The 22,051-nt window shown below is 42.0% G+C and overlaps 1 protein-coding gene across 2 annotated transcripts in view; it reads right to left on the bottom strand.

Moving 5' to 3' along the window:
- The window catches only part of AUTS2 (activator of transcription and developmental regulator AUTS2), a 1,156,454-nt gene that overhangs the window by 64,305 nt on the left and 1,070,098 nt on the right, over window positions 1-22,051 (bottom strand). The gene's annotated exons all lie outside the window — the stretch shown is intronic.

The following is a 22,051-nucleotide window of genomic DNA, read 5'->3' as shown; positions in this document are numbered from 1 at the left end:
ACTATAATTTCCATTCTACCCAAGTCATCCTTTTAAAACGGGGTGTTGATAGTCATTGCCAATGGAATGTTCTGAGTTGACGACATTTCAAATAGGCTTCCAGGGTGCTGACAGTGAACCTTCCCTCATGTTTAGCCAGGGCGCTCACTTCCAAGAAGACTTACCCTAGATGAAAAGGGTAAACCATTTTCCAAGTCCAATTTAATTTGTCTAAGTCATAAAGGGAAGGTCATTTCTCTGTCTTACTAAAAGGCCCAACTTCCTTACTCTCTTTCTCAAAAGATCTACAAATCATTCCTACTTAAATAGACAAATTATAACATGTGATATAACATGCTACATGAATGTACCATAGTTCATTTCTAAGACATACATTCTCCCCCTCCCACTCCCAAACACACACATTTTAATGTTTCTGAAATCCATGTGTCTTGCAATCAACACAGTTTAACACAGTAATGTTTCTCACATCCCCCAGTTCCCCCCAAAACTGTGTTAAATCAATGGCACATCTTGTAATGGAAGCAGTATATTGTTTAATGCATGGGACTGTTGAAAACGACCCATCTAGGTTAAGTCATATTGATCCAGTTTTAGCAGTATGCTACCATTTCAGCACCTTACAAATAAAACATTTCAGGATGGAAATAAAACCTTCCTTCCAAAAATAAACTGATGTTTTACTTCTTACTAAACCTTGCTTTTTGATAAGCTTACTATACACAAAGAATCCAGTTATGATATCAGCTTTCTATACCAGCAGTTATAAATGAAATATGGAATCAAATTACTCATAAGCACACATGACAGTAACTGAGAATATCCAAAGGTATACATGCTCCTCCAAAATCATAGTCACAATTCCATTTATAAAAGAAGTTTTCTACATACCATACTAAGAAAGCTTTGTAAAAAAAAAAAAAAAAAAGTTAGTTTCAGGGGTACCTGACCTTAATTTCGGAATTTTATTTTCTAGGTAATGGTCCCTCATACAGCAGTTTTATATGCAGCCAATGACTTTCAAACTAAAAGTCAAACGCACAAGATAAGTTCCTGATGTTGAAAATACAAAAGAAAGCACGACTGCATGAGTGTTTTTCTCTACAACTCAGAAAGGTAAATTAAAAGTTTCCCTGGGGGAAAAACAGGTTTTTACTTCCTTTAAATGCCCCAAAGCACTTAGAACCTGACTGCCTGCTCAGACTTGAAAGGAAGAGCTCCTTCAACAGAGTGGTAAGAGCACATGCTCCTTCTGCCAAACCCAGCTGTGTCATCTGCCAGCACACAGGTCCTGGGCAGTTTCCTGAGCCTCTTGGAGCAACCAAGTGCCCTTGGAGGTCTATGATCAGGTCAAAACTCCCCCATCTTCAGGGTCTTGGTGCAGGTGCTACATGACGATGCCTCCCAGCATACGTATGAAACTTAGAACCTAAAGTTCTAAGTAACTAAGTTCAAAGTAACTGCAAGGGCTTGTGTGGAGCAAAAAATGTTCTTTTCAGTGTTCAACCTGGAGGGGCATGTGAGTAAACTAAGAAACCTTCAATCAAGAGTTCCAAAAAGAAAATCTTTTTAACATGATTAGAGAAAAGTGCCTTATGAAGCGCCACCCACTGCAGGTGATTCCAGACACTGAACATTCTCTACTCCTAGCCCGTTCCTTACTTTTGACATCCTACTCCTAATTCTGATACTTAACCAAATTACTGGTCTTAACCAACATTCAGATTTATTTTAGAAGACATTAAATTTAAATAAGAAACTGAAACGTAGTTTGTAAAAGCTACGTTACAAGATAAAACATGTCTGAGCCCACCGAGTCTTCAAGAATAAAATTATGACAATATTTAAGGGCCTGCCTGACACTTTAAGGCTCCCTAAAATCCACAACATTTTGATTCTAAAATACATGAACATAATGCAAATCTTTTCAGAATTTGAAAGGAAAAGGATTTTCTGGTACTTATTAGGGTGATACATAACAAAAACTTTAAAAATCATTGTGAATAATAATGTGTTAGCAGACATCATAATGACTTAAATTTAATGGATATTCCCACCTTAAGGGTTACTGAGCCCCACTTCCCTTATCAATTAACCTGTCAGCTTGCTAGTCAAGTCTAATTAGTTAAATCCTTTTTTAATGAAAAGATTATGCCTTAAGCGGTCTGCCAGTTCCAGAGTTGTTGGCAACCACAAACTAATCTCTGTAAAAAAAAGGGGGAGGAGAAGAATCCTTAAATTCCGATGGAATCCACAGCTCCAAAAGCTCATTCAACTATATAAATCATAATTATTTATAGCATATAAAATAAAATGTATATGCTGCACATAACACTCTCCTGTCTTGCTTATCTCCCCCTATAGTTATTTTCTACATGTGTCCCTCTTTCCAAGCAGCTACTTCTAAATACCCAAAAGAAATAGCTAAGTAAACTGGATTCAAATTAAAGTGGTGTGGAAGCAGACAGAAGATGGCAATTGTATGAAAAAATAATTGAGTAACAGACTAAATGCCACCATGAGGAAATTTACAGTGTAGGATATCTTACAAGACAACCAGCCTGGGCCCTTCAAAATGTTGATGCCATTTAAAAATTTTAAAAGGTGTGTGTGGAGTGGGAGTAGGGAATTGGTGGATGGAGAATGGAGTGCTATATTCGATTTCAAGAGGCTAACGAGACATTTCAACCAAATGTGTGACCCTGACTGGATGCTGTATTCAAAAAAGAAAATAAAAGCCCACTACTTTAAAAAAAGAACACTTTGGAAATCAAGTTGAATATGAATTATATATTAGACAACATTACAGAATCACAGTTAACTTTTTTAGGTGTGATAATGGTATTGAGATTATACGGAAAATGCAGGAGATGAATGCTGAAGTATCATGATACCTTTCACTTTGAGACTATTTAGCTAAAAAAACACAACAGAGATAAAGCAAATGCAGTGTTAAGAATTGGTGGATCTAGGTGAAGGGTAAGTGCATGCTTGTCATACTGTTTTTTCAACATTTCTGTAGGTTTACAATTTTGTAACATAAAAAAAACAGGAAAAAAAAAAAAAGGAGGACAGATTCAAAGAGAGAAGTGGGCTGTTGTCCAGTAGACCTGGGGTCAATATCTGACCACCCCATGAGACGACGGACTGCTCAAGGCAAAGCCATGTCCATCTCAGTGTCTACTGTCCCTCACACGATGTCTGGCACAAGCAGGCACTCAAGTTACCAGTCTTGGAGGCCCTTGTACCCACTAGAGAGGACGTGTATCAAGGGCCTACTAGAGCATATTCGAGGCTTACCAAATGGTGCTATCATTACTATTATTATTAGATAACTCAATGTTTTAAAAATCCCTGAGATTGAAAAGAGCAGGTGGTTTCATTTTCAATTGAAATCATCCAGATTCATGGGTACAGCGAGATTCCAGAGGTCTCATGGCTGTTTTCCTTCGATTTACATGTCACCTCAAAAATACTCCTCTGCTGACCTCTCACGTTAAAGACCACTTCACTTTACAGGGCACAGACTATCTCTTCACATCATCATCTGACATGGGTAATCCCTTCTACCCAGAGCTTGAGCTGATTTTCCTCACTCTTCAAAACTAACTTCTCTTAGGAAACAGGGCTGAGAGAAGGGTGTGTGTGTGTGTGTCTGTGTCTGTGTCCTTGTGTTAAAAAATATGGACAATAAAAAGATCCTTACCAAGCACGTGGCCCTCCACAACACTCTGCAGAAACACAAAGGGAGGACTCTCTGTGGCTGCAGGGAAGAATGCTGAGAAGCTCTCAAGCAGCTCTCTTCTGGATAGTAGCCACTTTCTTGCTCCCCTACGTAATCCCTGCAGAGTGACCGTGGTGGTGCTAGTGACTTTGAGACCCATGTAAGTGACCTGTCGCTCGTGCTCCCCAGCCACGTCCTCACACTCTTGAGGCTTGTGAACATCAGAGTAAACAAAAGAAGTTTAGCTTTCAAGAAATCCCCAATCTGGAGGCTTAAAAAAAATTTTAAAAAGCTGTATGTTGAACTCTGGATCTGCCTAAATACTAACCTCCATGTGGTGATGTTCAGAGACTGGCAGGAAAGGCTCTCAGGTGGCGTTTTAAATAAAGGCAGCAGAGTGGCAAAGGCCAGGGAAAGGAAAGGGAAAATGGGGCATGAGGCAAGAGCTGGAGAGCACTAAACTCTTTTATAAGAGATGCCTGTGCTTTTATAAGATAAAATTCCATTTCATAGGAAGATCAGGGCCTGTACAGCTTACTATCTGGTCATGAAGCCAACTCCAGCTCTCAAGTAACACTCATCATCCTAAGTTACCTCCAGGGATGGTGAGGAGAAAGATCAGAGGAAAAAATAAACAGAATTTCACCTTGTGGGGGTGTAACCGGCTTAGAATCTAGACTTTTACGTTTGTTTGTTTCTACAATTGTTTTAGAGAATATTAGTGATAGGGCGATCCCTGCTTGCTCTAATCGAGGCCCCATTTGCTATTTGAGAGAATGACTAAGTATTTCACTGTGTTAAAGAGGTCTTCAGAGCCATGCAACCCTAAACACTTACTTACTTTAGAAGGTAATACTCTTATTTACAGTGTACACTCCTTTTCGTGAGACAGACATTTGGAAAACTCCACTAACAACTCGGAAGCTGTAAGACTGCTGACCTCTGGGGGCTGAGAGAGCTAGGAGTGAATATAAAGGACTCACCTAGGTGGATAACCTTGGGCAACTTGCTCAGCCTCTCTGGGCCTCAGTTTCTTCATAGTCAAAATGGTGTTAATAACCCTATCTACCCCAAAAGGGTGATGTGAGGACTGCACGAATTAATCCACGTGCAGTGTTCAGAATAAAGCTTGGCATGTAACAAGTATTGAACGAACGGTAGCTACCATCACTAGTGGACTTAGGCACTTGTAGAAAACTGTGAAAAACTTGGATTATCACTAGGGGGATCATATGTTCTGGCTTGCATGGACAGTTCAGAGTCAGGCCCGTTGTCCCAATGTAATTATTAAGGGCAGTCTGTTTTACTCTCAAGTGTCCAGGTCTGGACAATAAGTTATACAGTCACCTTAGTTATTACCAAAGAGATATGCTAATGTGAGGTATTTTATAGGAAGGGGGATGAGAGAAGATATCAAAAAAGGTTTGTTTGAAATACCTGAAGAAGCAGTAGGACTGGATCTGTTGTTTGTATTTCTGTTGTCATTGTTGTTGTTTTTAGAGCTAAGGATACTCTTGAGAGACTGGAAGAAATAAAAAGCCAGTGGCAGAGGGCAGGCTTTACTGAGGGGCAAGGTCTGGGAAGGTGCACTGAGATGGCAAAGCCAGACTGACTGTGGGGCCAGCCAGGGGATGAGGGCAGAAGACCCACTCCCTCTTGGGTGAGAGGAAGAGACCTTCTGCCTCTAGGAGAGGAAACCGAAGCTGTGCCCCCACGACAACTTCAGGTGTTCCCAGAAATGCCACCTGGTGGGGTGGGGGTGGAACAGGGAACAGACAGAGTATGAGACAGCCAGGGTGGCAGTGGACAACGAATGAATGAATGAATGAATGAACGGGTGGGTGATGAATGCCCCAAGTGCTTGGAGAGCTCAGTGGATGCTGGAGAGTACAAATGTGCACAAATCACCAGCTCAGCAACCTGCTTTTCTACCAGAACATTCGATGGCCCAGGGCAGGCGTGGAGGAAATAAGATGACTGGATCTTCACTGTGGTTGGCAGTGGGCAACTGGGTAGAATAAAATACTCAGGGAACGAAACATGATGAGGATGCTTTAAAATAATTGTATTTAAGGGTTCAAAAACCTCTGTGTAGCATTTTTTAAAGAATAAAAGTGGCTTAAAGTGGTACTCTGCCAAAAAGGGCATCCCTGCCCATGAGGCTGACTGGCACACACAGCCAAAGACCAGCAACAGATGTGAGCAGGCTGGGTGAGGGTTTGGGGCTCTTCAGAGAAGAAAGTCTCACAGGGAATGGATAAATAGCAGGATTTCTTGTATTTTTGCCACCAGCAAACTCAAAGTAGGGTGGACTATCAGGCTTTACAAAGAACAGGCAAAGGCTTCACTAGGGATGAAGTGAAAGGTCACCCACCCATTGGGAGACACATTTCTCTCCTTTCACACACACACACACACACACACACACACACACACACACACACACACACACACACACACACACACACACACACACACACACACACACACACACACACACACACACACACACACACACACACACGGAGCATCAAAGGCTACTTTAAACAGTAAAGTGACAAGGTCTAAACAGTTCAAAAAATAAACAGTTTTAATAACTCCACTAAGATTTCCAACCATAACTGCTGTCCCATCACTTGAAATTCCTTTACAGTTTTTCCAGTATAATTTTTATTGATCAGAAAACATGCCTTTCCAATTCTATAAATCTAGGGAAATCTCCATTGTACCAAAGAATTTCAGTCAGTAAATGTGGAATAACAGTAGAACAATCACCCTTTTGCCATCTCTAATGAAACAGTGAATCAAGCAAGCATCACCAATAGGTGAGACCACTGGAAGAAAGGTTGATGAGGACTTGACCATGCAGGTATCATGTTGCCACAGCCTGAACTTATTGAACAATTGTGGCATCACTACAGCTGGGACATCCAGACCCTGTGTGTTCCTGGATGCGAGGAAACGTGAAGCTCACTGCTTTGCCTATGAAGTTTTCTTTCACAAAAGTTTAAACTGAATCTAATCAAAGTTCTAAGGCAACTTCCATTTAGGAAATATGAGGGACAGAGCAACAGGCTAAATGACGCCACAGGGTTTTCAGAATTGACAGCTGACCTGGTTCCTGCTATAATAAGTCACTGACTTGAAAAGAATGGGGGGCATGGGAGAGGGCAGACCACTCTAGATTAAGACAAGCAATGTGTGTCCCTTGTTTGCATTCTGATGGGAACAGGTCATGGAAAATGAAACCTGAGAGAGAATCAGGGAGATGAGATTATGGATGGGCATTACACGACATGGAAGAATTACTGCAAATTTTATTAGTGTGACAACGGCATGTGATTATGTAAGAAAATGTTCTTTTTTTATAGATGTGTACTTAAGTATGTAGTGGTAAAGTGACATGTCAGAGATATACTGTAAAATATCTCAGCAATAAAGAAAAAAAGGTAGATATCACTCTTTCCAACTTTTTTATCACCTAAAAATAATTGTGGCAAAATCTTGATAAATATTAATCTGGATAATGGGTACATATGGGGGTTCATTCTTGTGTTCTCTGTGTTTAGTTAGGTTTGAAATATTTCACTTTTTACAAAGCTCCTGATTTGTGATAAAATTGAATTCACTTTCTGTGTAAACTTCATTTCACCTGTAAAGACATATTTCACATGTCTCTGAGCTGATGCTTAATTCCGACATTCCCTATTGGAAAAGGCATTTAAATTTGGAATACTTTAGCACATGTCAATCTCAAAGTGCTCACAGGGGAGCAGAAATACCAGCATCTCTTGGTTACCAGTTTAATAGTAAGTTCCTGAGCCTTACCCCAGACCCCCTGAATCAGAAATGTCTCTAATTTGGGCATTCTAGTGCTTGCATGGCTTGGTTTTGAGTTCCCACTCAGGCCAGTGCTGGGGTGGCAAACCATCCCAATTTGCCTGGGACTGTCCTGATTTGAGCCCTGAAATACCTGGTGATGGGACCCCACAATCTGCATCCTAAGTCCTCCTGCTAATCCCGATGCAGGCTAAGGTTTGAGAACCATGACTTTAATACATCTAGTCTTGGAAGATGCTTATTCTTGAAGAACATCTAAAAAATCTGTTATTTAGGTGACTTGCTGAAACTTATTAAAGCTATTACATTTTTTTAGGAAAACTCAACAGATATAATTTTATGGCCTTAAAACTTTATGATATTTCACATGGAATGGAAAAAAGATTTCAAAACATTGCTGCCCATTTTTCTACAGCCCTGGATAGTACAGTTTAATGAAGAATTTACACAGTATTTTGTTTACAAAGTTACTGTTAATCAGGGCACATTTGCCCAGTATGTCTGTTCTGTGTTTTGATAACCCTTCCTACAGAAGGCAGGTGAGCATTCATGATGCAGTATCTGCCAAGCAGGAACCAGACAGAACAGTCTGTCTTTGAGAAGTGGTTGAGCAAGTTAGCTCAGCTGGTTACAGCATAACACTGGCCCAAGGTCACGGTTCCAAACCCCATTCAGATTAGTATAGCTTTAAGTATAGGCTTAGCATCTGCCAACCACCCTATACACGAGTGCCTGTTCACAAGACTAGAGAGTGGAAGGATTGAAAACCTGTGACTAGAAGGATGAAGGAGTCCAATTGTGCATGCACAGTGTCACTTCCAACAGATCAGGTGCAGCTGATATTTATTAAAAAAAAAAAAAGAGGCTGCTCAACAGTAAACAGACCTATGCCCTATCCAATACAGTATGGATTTCACCAAGTGATCCTGCAGGTCTGGTCATTTAATGAAAACCTCACTGCCAAAATGTTCTGCCAGCAGTGGTCAGCATCAGAATCACCTGGAAGGCTGGTTAAAAGAGACTATTGGGCCCCAGCCCTGGAGTTTCCAATCCTGTACGTCTAGGGTGGTATTCTCAGATTTTGCATATATTGCTGATCCAGGGCCCAGAGTCTGAGAACCACTGGTCTACACCCAATTCTGTATCTGAATTTCACAATAATCCATTCCTTTCAATGGTGAGTTCCTCAGCAAACTTTGCCTTTTCCTTATTCTATGAAACTAAGTATTGGGCCAGAAAAATCAATCCATGACACATCAGGAATGTGCAGATAGAGCAGAGTGGAACCGCAAACGTTCTTGAAGCATACTGGGCTGTGGTTGAAGCAAAGCTGACGCTGTATTTCTACAGCCCTTTCTCAGATGAGCTCTGGAGGAGTAACAGAGAAGACTGCAGGTGTGTGTGTGCAGAGAGCGGGGGTAGAGGGAGAAAAGGAGAAAGAGAAAAAGAGAGAATATTTTAAGTTCACTTTTTGCCACAAATGCAAATGGTCATCAGGACTTGGGACCCCTCTCCACAGCCAGGCCCCACCTGCCTCCAGACACAGCCTGCTGCCTGCCCCCGGTCCTCCCCACTCTAAGATGTCAGTTGTTCACCTGTATGGAAATGACAGCCGCTTGTCATGGCCTACATGAGATGCCTCACTTGCAGCAGTAACTAGCACGCCATTTCCAAAGCTGTCATTCTCTGGTGTCAGCACACCCACTGTTCAAAGATTTGCTCTGACATAAACCAGGCAGCGCTGTGACTGTTATTGCAGTGGACTCCTCTGTGCTCCGACACCGATGGCAGCTGCTCGGCACCCAGGGTTTGTTTCACCCAATTATTTGTTTGTCACTTGGAAGCCCAGGATGTTGAGCAGTTATTGTGAAGGTATTTTTGGCCTGATGCACAGGGAGAAAGTGTAATGAGGCCCTCAGGTGAAGGCCTATTTTGTCAGTTAGGTGCTAGGATGATGTGCAGCCTGAGAAGCCTGAGTAGCAATTAGGATATTTGAATAAGATAAAATACCTGGCAGGATGCTGAGAAGGCTTGGAAAGTCGGCCTTAACTTTTAAAATGACAAAAAACACTTAGAGTAGGCAGTTCTCAAGTTTGTCCTGGAGCTAATATATTGGAGGAGGTGTAGGAGCTGACTCTCCTCAACCCCAAGGCCCTGAGAAGGAAAGAGCGCTGCAACCAGGCACCGACCTGACCTGGAGGTGTGCTTTGGGGGGTGAGGCCCCAGCCCAACAGGAGTCACAGGTCATTGGGTCACATGAGAGGCAAGGTCAGAATGGAAAAAAGAGCCACCCTCTACCAGTTATTCCCAAAGTGCCTGTTTCAATCAGGAGTTTCTCCTTCCCATGGGGGTGGAAATTGAATTGATGTGACATCTAACATCTTGCTGGGAGGAGGGTGATGTGGCCCCTACAGCCCACTGCAAAAAATAAAACCACAACATTTAGTTGATGAATCTAACATTCAACCAAAGCACAGAGCACCAGTGCCCTGCTCCCGACCCAGGGATCTGTTTCCTAACATTCTCACTGTCTTCTCTCTGACATCCTTCCTTTCTCCAGTTCTCAGTCTCAGAGTAAGGGAGACAGTTCAGACCAACTGAGTTCTCCTAAATAACACACCATGGATTTTGTAAGAATAAAATCAACCCAGCTGCTCCTTAAAGCCATTCACAATTTTAGTCTGTGTCACCTCTTGTGGAATGTCAAGATACCAGACGTAAGTAGTTTACTCTAAAACTTTTCTCCAGTAGACAGAAGACTGAATAAAGCTGAAATCCAACAAACAGCAAATGTGGTGTTGCAAGCATGGAGCTGATACTGTCATCACCTTCCAGCAAAAGAAAAGTAGGAAGTAAGATTGCTTCAGTCAAGGAGCCCTGGATTAACTCTGGAAGAATCCCAGCTCTGATGAACTGCTTGGGCGAGAGTCTGCTGACAGTACAAGGCAGATAGGAGGGGCAGCATTCTTCTGATTACCTAGAACTGCCAGTCCAAGCCTCATTTCTCTTTCTTTTTTTTTTTTTTTTTTTATTGAAACACAGTTGATTGTACCTATCTGTGGGGTACAGAGTTGAATATCAATACCCGTGTGCAATATGTGATGCTCAAATCAGGATAATTAGTATACTCAACATTACATAATGTAATTGTTTCTCGTGGCCCTTTACCAATTCTTCCCTTACCCCCGTGCTCCTGTCCCACCTCTGGTAACCTCAGTTCTGTCCTCTTCTTTTGAAATTTCAATACACAGTGGTAAAATGAGTCATCTTCTAGAGAAAGACAATGCCTGGCAGTTGCCCCCAGGGTGCTTTTGGGCAGGGACTTTCTCTGGCATCTCACCTCTTCCACCGTCATTTGAGCCACAGCAGTCCCTGCCTAGGAAACGAGAAGTCAAGCACAAAGGAACCCAGCACCTAAGTACTCTTCTAAACAGAAGAACATGTAGTAAACAGATAAAACTCCTCTTTTAACATCACCCAAGATGGAAGACTCTGCATTGTTATTCTGGAGGTTAACACCTAGCAGCCTGATCACATTCTCCTCCCTCACCCCTCTTACCTCTCAGATCTTTCTGACAGAGATGCAGTCTCCTGAAGAGGAGAGGGCTTGCTCTTGTTCACAAGTTCAAGACTGAAGTCATGGTATTGGCAACAAAGGCACCACTCCTTTCAAATGCAAGTTCACAGTCTCATTCACAGCTATCAGGGAAAACGTGTGTCCTCAGCAGATCTTCAGGCTCTCAGAGGGCCTAGGACATTCTAACACAAACTTTGGCCTGCAGACCCACAGGAATCTCAGCATCCAGCCCGCTTTCTCACGTTACCAAGTAGAAAACCAAGTCAGACGAAGTGATTTGCTTGAGGATACAAGCAGCCCCCTCAGACTCGAGCCTTTCTCCTCTCACTACCACATGGAAGTATGCCCACTGGCAAGAATGTAAGCAACAAAATCTAAGTGAAGAAATGTGAAAAAAGGAGGCTCTACTGATAGGGAAAATACAGATCTTTATAATGTTCCCCAAATCTTAGCAATAGCTTAATGAACTAATGTAACAATAGCATCGATTTTTAAATGAAACATTCAAAGGGGTAAGTCTTAGTCTAACAGTGAGCACAACTAGGCAAATTTTGTGGCTCTCCAAATGGGAGGTGTATTCTGCAGTCCACTGAGGGCTGGTCTATTTCTGGTTTGCTGACCCTTCAGGGATCACCTTACATCAGCTTTTCCTCCTAAGAAAGTCTTCAGGCTATTTTTTTTTTAATTAGTAAGTGACCTCTTTGTCATAACACCACTTAAAAAGTCTCTTTCTGCATTTTAAAATATATTTAAGCTCTTTTACTATTCTGGTCACATGCCCATGATCTGTTCACTGCTGTATGTCCAGGGCCTGCTACATGATCAGTGCTCAATAACATTTGCTGAATGAAAAAATTAATTTCAATATGGTTTCCACTTTACACCAACTGAAGGAATAAATGGAATAATTATTGATGTCATGCATTTAACTGCAGACAAATCTGATTTCAGAAGAAGACTCTTTGTCAAACTAAAGTGTACGGATATAGTAGCCTTAACAGATCAGCCCAAGTGGTTCAGCAGAGGAATTGGGCTTTCAGGGAGAGGAGCTTTACTATGGAAAAACCTTTCCCAGCTATAAACAGATAATGAGAAAATGATGTAATCTTGACTAAAATTAGGTTTTAGTGTTACTCTGTTGAGATGTGAAAGGTGATAGATAAGAGGGAGAAAATGTTTTCCAAGTGGCTTTTAAAGGCATCCAAATATAACCACCTCCCATATGAGTCTATTAACAGGCACACTTGAGATGTTTCCCTCTTCAAAAGGACTCTTAGAAGAGCGATGATGTGCTCTCAGCCCCCTCCTTTATACGACAAGGTTTATGAGGGTCACTGAAGCACATCTGTGTGCCCACAGACACCACTCCCTCTTAACAGCCCCCTCTCCCAGCACAGGGTTTGGGCCTCGTGCTTTTGTCATCGGCTGCTAGGGAAATGCCCTGCTTGAAAGTCCTGTCATTTCTAATAAAATTTGGCTGAAAAGTAAAGATCAGTTTACTTAGAGACACAGGAATGGGCATGGAGAGTAGAAATATGGTCTAATTAGAAGGTGAGAAAATCAGAGATGCCCTAAAAGTCAAGCCCTGCAGCAACGCAGTAACCGTAAGGATTTGGCCACACCTGATAAGGGTAGACTTCCTGGGATGTCAGAAAGTCCAGCAAGAGAACCTCCACAGTCAAGAGTTCCTACTGTGGACTGGCTGGTTTCTCAATTGGTTAGAGCACAGCCTTACAACACCAAGGTCATGGGTTCAGATCCCTGAACCAGCTAGCTGCCAAACAGTCAAGAGTTCCTACTGATCCCCAGGGAACATGAGATGCCTTGGGAAGTGTAGGGTGAAAAGCCCCTGGGAGGCCTTATCTGGGTTGGAGTGCTTGCCAGTGTCCTCCCAAAGCACCCAGCTTCCCCCAGTCCTGTTCTGTGTCTCCCCTCATTTCATTCCCTGCCGCATCCCCAGGGCCTAGCACATTATGACTGTTATAGCACATGCTGCAGAATCAGCTGGACCTAGTTCCACCACTTAGTAGCTATGTGATCTTGGGCAAGTTATTTAATGTTTCTGAGCCTAGTTTCCTCATTTAAAAAGTGAGTGAATTACATGTAAAATGCTTACAATAATACTTGGCAAAATGCAAGGCCTCAATAAATGATAGCTATTTATATTTAACTTGTTTCCTTACCCATAAGGTGGAGATGTTATTTCTAAACTATTTTTCTTTTTTTTTTTTTTTTTTTGTCGTTTTTTCGTGACCGGCACACACCGGTCAGTCCTATATAGGATCCGAACCTGCAGCGGGAGCGTCGCCACGCTGCCAGCGCAGCACTCTACCAAGTGCGCCACGGGTTCGGCCCTAAACTATTTTTCTAAATAAAAGAGTTGCTATGAAGATTAGGTGATATAATGTATGTAAACTACTTAGCCCATTATATAATTAGGTCAAACTATCGTACAAGGTAGGCTAAGCATTTTATGTACATTATCTCATTTAATCCTCATAGCAACTCTATGAGATGGCTTTGATTATTCCCATTTACAGAAGAAAAAACTGATGCTCCAGTTTTCGGTAGCCTCAAATTCCACAGCTAATAAGTGGTGGAGCAGGATTCCAAAATGTGTGTGAACCTCAAATGCGAAGTCCATGTTCTAGGTAACCGTTACAATGCATACTACTTTGCTGTAAAGTTTCGGCTGCTCTGTGGCTTCCTCTCCTGCTTCCTCAGATTAATCATGCAGAGCCTGAACATCTGGCCGGTCCAACCATTATTCTCTGCAGATCCTGTAAGTCATTTCTGCATTCTAGAGCAGCTTTTGCATTAGTCTCTCAAAGCCAGCAATAAGCTAAACCAAGTAAACAATAAGGAAGCCATTAATTTCTTGATGACTTACCTGATCTAACTTAAGATGGACTCAAAGCAAATGGCTTTTAGTGAAACAGGTCTCTAGCAGAAAAACCTACTGATTTTATGACCAAGGCTATGTAAACCACCCTCCACCCCTCTAATTAAGAAGTCACTTCTCGCTGTGATTGCATTAACTCAACAAGAAGTAACTTTAAGGAATGGACCTGTGGCAGACTGCATCACTTGGGCAGTGTTTGTTTTCTCTTTCTTCCAAGGCCCATCCCTCTGGATCCCTCTTCTGTGTTCCTCCCTGTGGGAGAAGTTTCCTTCTCACTTCAACAATGGCAGGCATGGTCATGTGACTTTTGCCCTGGTCAATGAGGTGTTTGGAAATGCCTCATGCTACACCCAAGTGGAAGCTTGCAGAGGCACTCTGTGGTTCTGTCTGCTCTCCTTCCTCTACCAGGACAACTACCACCATGGATGCTGCTCCTTTGGCCGGGGTCCCAGAAAAAAGACAAGGAGTGCTGCAGCTGACCTGCAGCTGACAATATGAGACCCTTGCTGTTGCATGCCTCTGAGCTATTTTGTTCCTGCAGCAAATGTGTAAAAGAAGACTAACAGAGACCCTGTTAATTGATGTAGAAGAGCAAAGACATATCTCAAGTATAGGTGTACTGCCGTATACTAGCAAAAGGTTTACAATAGCAAAGCACAGGGAATGTGGTAGCTCTTCCCTAAGCCATACCAGTGGCAGATATTTTCCAACTCTTGGATTCAATTCATGCTTGAGAGGCTTGCTTAAATGGAAAATTCTGCACATACGATCCACAGAGACTTGATGGAGCACCCCAAAAGGGATTGGCTTCTTCCATTCCCATCCACAGGCTTTAGGGGTTGCTGAGAAATCACGTCTAGGAGAACCAGAAGCACAGCCTCTTATGGCCAGCTTTCCTCTTGGAAGCAAAATGAATCTCCAAGTACCAATTTATGGGCCGCACTCTGAGCAAGTCCATACAAGCTCAGCCAACTGACACCAGAAAAGTCTATGAGATGGGGAGAGGCAGAAGGACAAGAGGGGAGTGGAAGAGAACCTCTAAATTCAGGCCCCAAATCTGCTAGGTGAATTCACAAAGCGGATCTTCAATAGAGAGCTGTTTCTACTTTTTTAAAGCACAGACTGGGCAAGTAGGTAAAATACTTTGATGTTAGCTCCAGGCTAAATAAAAGACAGCTGAGCAGAAGTTCAGGCACCATGAAATTAATAAAATCACTGTTGTACTTGCTCCACCACAGGTTCAGGAATAAACCGGCAAAAATCTGAAATGCACAGGGCACATTATTCCAGTGGGAATCAATCATTTTCTCCACTGAAGTTTTCTGGCATTTCCTTACACAGTACATTCACTGGATCCATAATTCACCAAAGTTGCTTCCTGAGACTGAGCATTGCTGGGCCTTCAGAGTAATTGATACAAATTCTGTTTGTTAAATAAATTCCAGGCAAGAGTGTATCTGACTTATGCACAGGAAAGGAAAGAATTCTTATGTAGGCTGCAAAACAATAGAGTTTTATCTTATCTGAGGAACTTATTGCCGCTTGCCTGTGTGTGTTTTACTGCCAAAATAAAATAAATTGAATCAGCTCACACATGATAACATGCTCTTTCCTAACTCATACTAATTGCTTGGCTAATTGATGTTTGTTGAACTTTCTCCATTTCATTGAGTGATTAGGTACAAAGCTAACAGTTGACATCTGTAGGCGCTTAACTGGCGTCTGTAATTACTGTTAATGTTAAATAATTGTTAGTTAATTGGAGTGGTAACTGACTGAATGGAATCCAGATTGTGAAGCAAAAAGAAACCTAGTTAAATAAACATACATTTTCAGAGAAAACAACATTTTTCTGCAGTTGTCAGAAACTAGAAATAATCCAGAGGCCATGGGATAGCTACAGGCTTCCTCCATGCAGGAAACTCCACATCTGGGGTGAACCCCATGTACTTGAGAGTGTCACCAATGAGGAGGCCCTTTGTCATTTAACTGTTCTCATTAATGACTCTCGAGAACAGATTTGATTTTTTTTTTTTAATTCCAATTGTCTATTATGAATATTACTTTCTGAGACAACCAACAACTCCATCACTGGCTAAACACTGGATATGAATGGATTGAAGAGAGGCTGATGAACATTCAAGCTTTTTTGCCAATATTGCCAAGCAAAAAATTCTTTCAGAGGATAGCAGTAATCACCCAATAACCCAGTAAGCAAAAGGGTTTCTAGTGGGCTCAAAAGTAAACAGAGCGGTGTTTGAACATTGGACTAAAAGAAATCCGTAATCTATTCCCATTTGTCTTCAGGGGCACTCAGGATCCGGGGATCTGGTCTTCTGCTTTTTATCTGGGGACATGGCAGCACTGTCAAAGTCCTACTTCAAAGACACCATCAGGATCACTTCAAATGCACGGAATATCTTCCACCCCCTTCACTACAACTTCAGTGATGAGATCCAGCATTAATCTAGGATTTCCCCAACACACGCATCCACAAGTTCAGTAAAAGGGCAGGTAGCAGCTACTGAGAAAATATCCAGAGGGAAACACTTTCTCACAACATGGAATATTTTTAAACCCTTACTGGTAGTTTCACACTAACAGCACAAGGCATCTGTTTCCAAGAATTCTCCAGGAATAATTCTATACAACTAATCCGGTAATGTACAAGTTAGCCGTCTATAGGAAGGTCAATTTCCATAACAAAAGGAGCTGATTGCATGCTATTTGCAGCATGGGTGGGAGGAACCCAGCTACTTATAACTCCTCTGTCTCGCACCAAGCACCAATTACCCTTCAATACTATTTAATTCTCCACATATCAGACATCTTTATCTTCTAAAATCCCAAGAAAACGCTCTGAAATAGTACAAAAAAGTCCGAGGGAGAAAAACAAAGAATGAGTGATGGTCCAAGTTTCCCTTATCTGGGATTTAAGACATGACAAAAACAAAACTAAATGACAGACTGGGATATGCAGATGCCCTCCTGAGAGTGAAACCCACAGCACAACAAGGAACTGTAAAATGGTCTCCATATGCTCATTACAAGGGAATTTAAAACTCAGAACCAGGTTTTTTTTCTTAAGAAAGCTATCCCCCAGTCAACTTCATTATTTTCATGCATAGAATTATTTTAGGGGAGGGGCTTTTCTCAAAAGCCAGCGGTGGTCTTCATGGTAATACAACTCTTACCTTTTGTGTCATCAAGCCAGGAACTTCCTCATGTCTACACCTAATGAATAAGGTGATATTGTCACCACTAAAGAATTTATGAGCTGGTTACTAAACCAGCAGTATTTCTGGGCAACTTGTTTGTCATCCCGTCTCCTCAAATGTCGGGCAATTTTTTAACCAAGTCTTCTTTCTACAATGCTGATAAAACCATACTGCCAAAAATACCCATAGGCCCCACTAACCAAAGGCTCCAACCTCATCTGGGTCCCACTGGATATCCACAGTACAAAATCAATCCCCGAAAGAGGCCAGGTGTGTTCTACTAGGAGGCCTGGCAGAGCTGGAAGAGGAAACACAGTTCTGGTCAAGACCAGAGAGCTCAAGGGGCCCAAGAGTTCCACCTGGTGCTGCTCAGGTGAGTGAGTGTCTGTGGAATTCCCCACGGTGCTCTGATGGAGGTGAAGTGGGGTCCTGCCTAGGAAGGTGGGTGGTTGGTTGCTCCACTCTCGTTCACATTTCAGTGGGCACTGGGTGTTCACAGCAGGAGGGAGCAGAAGTCAGAGGTCTCCTGGCGGTATTATCCCCCACCCCAGCCGTCCAGAAATGCCTATCCGGCTAGGCACAGCTCTCTAGCAGCTAGTTCAGGGTGCCCTTCTCCAGGAGGGCCCAGCTGTACCATTTGAGACAAAGGTGAAGGAGAGAGAGGGGTGAGAAAGTCATGGGTAAAATACACCTCTTGACCCCTCTCATCTTCTACCTGTAACCTGCCACCAAGAGAAATCCTGGGAAAGAGGACTGAGGCAAGAAGGGGCAGCAGTTCGGGCTTTTTGTCTTCTCCAGCCTAGGCCATGGAACCACACCAGAGCTGGTGTCATGTTAACAGAGGGCAACACAAACCCCCTGGCTGTTGTTCTCTCTCCTCCCAGACAGGGCTTCCCTTCTCTTCTTTACTCCTCAGGTAGCTCTGCTCTGGAGTTTTAAAAGAGATGAATTATCTTGGCAGGATGACTGTGTGCAGCAAAGAAGCACTCACTTTCTGCACTTTTTGCTACACATCCAAGCAGTGAAACCACCAAGAAGGAGGACCTAGAGTTGGTAGGAAAGGGTAATAAATACTGGCCATATTGAATTGACTGGAAAGTTCCTTTTAAGGATAAACACTCCAGAATTTGGGATACAGATCTTTTTGCTCCTATAAGCAGTTCAACCAACTAAATAGGGATGATAAATTAGTCTCTCTCTGTGTCTCTGTCTCCCTGGGAAAATTAATTTTTTTCTTTGGCAGATGGTTGAGTCACAAAGACAGAAGGATTCATAAAATTCACACAAACATCCTGTAAACATTTAAACACATAAAAATTAAATTAGGCAGCCATGACCTTGATTAAAGTTAAACTCTCTTTTTATGTCTGTAAGGCTAAGCCCTGCGATTTGGCGGTTCAGCTCCATACCTCTTTTGAAATGTTCCATTCTCAGTGGGTGTGCGGTGTGTGTGTGCAAGCACGTGCTGTTTGATTAACACTTTCCCAAAAACTTTAATTTTTTTTTCATTGTACATGTCTATGGGGTAAAGCTTGTTGTTTCCATACATGTATACATTGTATAATGATCTAACCAAAATGGTTAGCATATCTATTACCTAAACATTTATCATTTCTTTGTGGTTGTAACATTGAAGTTTCTCTTTTCTGGCTATCTTGAAATATACTATACAATATTACTAGCTATATTCACCCTAGGACACCAGAATTTATTCTTCCTATCTAGCTGTAACTTTGTACCAGTCTACCAACCTTTCCCTGCTCCCTGCCCACTGCCTTCCCTGACTCTGGTAACCACTATTCTACTATTTCTCTTTTTCCTTTTTCTTAATTGTATATATTTAGGGAGTACAATATGACATTTGGGTACTTTCATACTGTGTGCAATGATCATGTAGGGTGTTTAGTATATCCATCGCTTCAAACATTTGTTATTTCTTTGTGATAAACAGGAAATAAAAGGCATCAGAAGAAACCAATCACTCAGAAGACCTGACTACAAAAATCTTTTAATAGTTCTCTGTTAAATTGGATAGATTCTACAACACAGGGAAAGTCTAAATAAAATTAATGGGCAAAAGTGATATAAAATATATTCGTTGCACTTTGTTTCAACCCCTGTCCCTTCTCAATTAATTGTTTTATCCCCACCAGAGATGTTGGCGGGGACAACAAGGTTTTGAAGTTGGGATTGAAAATTCTGACCTAAAGAGGCTGAGTGACTTCTTCAAGCTCACAAGCAGACTGATGGGACTTGGGCCCTGCTGCTTCAGCCTGGAGCTCCACCTCCACACCCTGTAGTCCAGCATCAAAGCTGCGCTCACCCCCCCACCCCACCCCCGGCACAGCCCCCACCACAGTCAGCTTGTGAGATTAGCACTGCCCTCCCACTGTGAAGTTTATGGACCAAATCTGCCTGCCACCAGGCTCAGCAGCATAATCTCACAGCAGCTCAAAGCCATGCTCCTCCAGGGCCAGGATACTGCTGGACTCCTGAGAGGGAGAGGTGATGTGCAGCTTTGAACATCTGGAGGTGGAGGGATACAGGGGTCATCCCCTCTGCACTCTTGTTAGAATGTTCAATAAGCTGAGGCTTTGAAGATTTTCCCAGCAGTGTTTGTTACCTGGTGTAAATTTGCCCTTTCTTACAATGCTTTTTATTGCTCTTGGCTAAAGATACTGGATAAAGACAAGAGACCTGACTTTCAGCAGGCAGGCCGCTTTGCAGGGGAACTTGAACCTGATGTATGTGAAGCTGACAGTTCCTTGAAGGCCTTGTCAACCATCCATCCAGTAAACACTGCCACTACCCGGAGTGAAAACAGACCAAAAACCACAAGCACCTGTCTTGAAGCAATTATTGACATTATTGCTACACAATGAATCCCTTTTTGAAGTTGTTTTCCTGATATTTAGCAGTTTGAATACTAATCCCCTTAACAAAACTGTCCTTGATGCTTTCCCCCTTCCAACCCCCGTAATCTCGTCCTCTCCAGGGAGGAAGGGGGTGCTGGATACCAGTCAGTCTACTTTGCAGCACCTGGATTTGCACTGATTCCGCCTCTTGTCATTCATGTTACCAACAGGAATTAGCATAAGGCATTAAGGGGAAACTCTGGAGGAGAAAAGAAAGGCCATTTTGATGGAAATAAGGGGCAAAGGAATAATCTGCCATCAACTAAAATGCTTATTTGTGTACGGTTTCCCAAGCAAAGCTTAGAAAAAGCCTATGTTGATTTTAGTGTACACAAAGAAACCTTAATCCTTTCAAGGCAACTAAATCACCCCAGAAAAGCAGCTCAGAAGAAAGGCACCCTGTCAGGGGGATGACTATTCACAACCAAATAGATGCCACAAATCACACTCTGTAAGTAAACAAAAATAAGAATGTGGGAAACCTTTGATTGTTAAAGGGGAAGAAGGGGAGCAGCAAGAGGGCAGAGGGAGCTGCTCCTCATCTCTCCTCTTCATCGGCCCAAGAGACTCTTCAGGGCAGTGGTGGCCTGAATGCAGGGCCCACAGCCAACTCTCATCCTAGGGCTGATCCCAGAAAGGGGAAACACATCCCAAAGCTTTTTATGTGGAAGAGAGTCACAGCCACAAGTAGCTGGATGTCCTGGGGGTCAGGGAAACACAGAAGCCCTGCTTTTTGGTAACCTGTCCTTCCTAAGTCTCCCCTCCCATCACCCTCCTTTCTCACAAGGATACACCACTGCCTACCAATCCTCTTTCCTCATCAAATGAGCAGTAAACAATGATGCATTTTTATACACATGCACTGTATGCTGTGAATTGCACATATCTTCTTTTATTGGACTTTTAGCATTACGGATAACAAATTTATACAAACTTTCAGTCCATCAAAAAATATGATGAAATGTAAAACTGGAATACTCCATTATGGAACACAAAAAGATAAAATTCAATATGACAGTAATTCTGGGAGCAACAGCAATCACATAAGCATATATACCTCAAGGGAACCCTAAACATAACGTACTACTTAAAATTGCACTTGGTTCAAATTCCAAAATAATCTGGGAGCTCAAAATAACTGCACTTGGAAATGTCTTACTAAACCAGCTAGCAAAAAATGCTAGCCAAAGCAACTATGGAATGCTGAAATGGTCTCAAATTTCACTTTATGAAGGCCCAACTCTGTTCAAGTGCTACCAAGTGTCATCAGTGTAACACGGAAAGAGATTACCACAGAAAGCATGTCTTCTTTATTTAGCAATTATCATACAAGCTCCTAAATCACGTTCTATAGTGGAAAGGGAAAGATTAGTTTATATAATTTACACCTTTCAAATTATACACCTTTCAAAGCCAGTGATTAGAGACTCCCCTAAATTTCATTATTTCCAACAATACTGCTACAAATGAAAACTGCCCAGAAACCTATTGGCAATGATTTAAGATAAGTTTTCCCTTAATGTACTTGCTCTATCATGAGCTTCTCGTACTCTAGATTGCAGTTTGGAGGAAATTAATGGGATAGTGCATATTTAAATTATGCTCTCTTGCCCATTTATTAACTTTACAGAAAGCCCACAGCAGAGTAAGGCTTGGTTTATGACCATAATACTGTGAATACTAAACATCCACTGGTTATTACAGTCTGCAGTACACATCGGCTATTTACAGTTCTACTGCTGGGTAGTTGATAAGTAACAATAAAGTTAAGGCATTTTGAGAACTATTCTCTATTACAGCTTCCTATATTAAATTAAAGTCACACAGACAGTAGTAATTTTATGTCAAATGAATTTAAATAAGGATTCAACGTAT

The sequence above is a fragment of the Cynocephalus volans genome, chromosome 3, assembly GCF_027409185.1.
Source record: "Cynocephalus volans isolate mCynVol1 chromosome 3, mCynVol1.pri, whole genome shotgun sequence".
NCBI classification, from domain to species: Eukaryota; Metazoa; Chordata; class Mammalia; order Dermoptera; family Cynocephalidae; genus Cynocephalus; species Cynocephalus volans.
The sequence above is the reverse complement of the archived record's forward strand: the minus strand, read 5'-3'. Positions and strand labels throughout refer to the sequence as shown.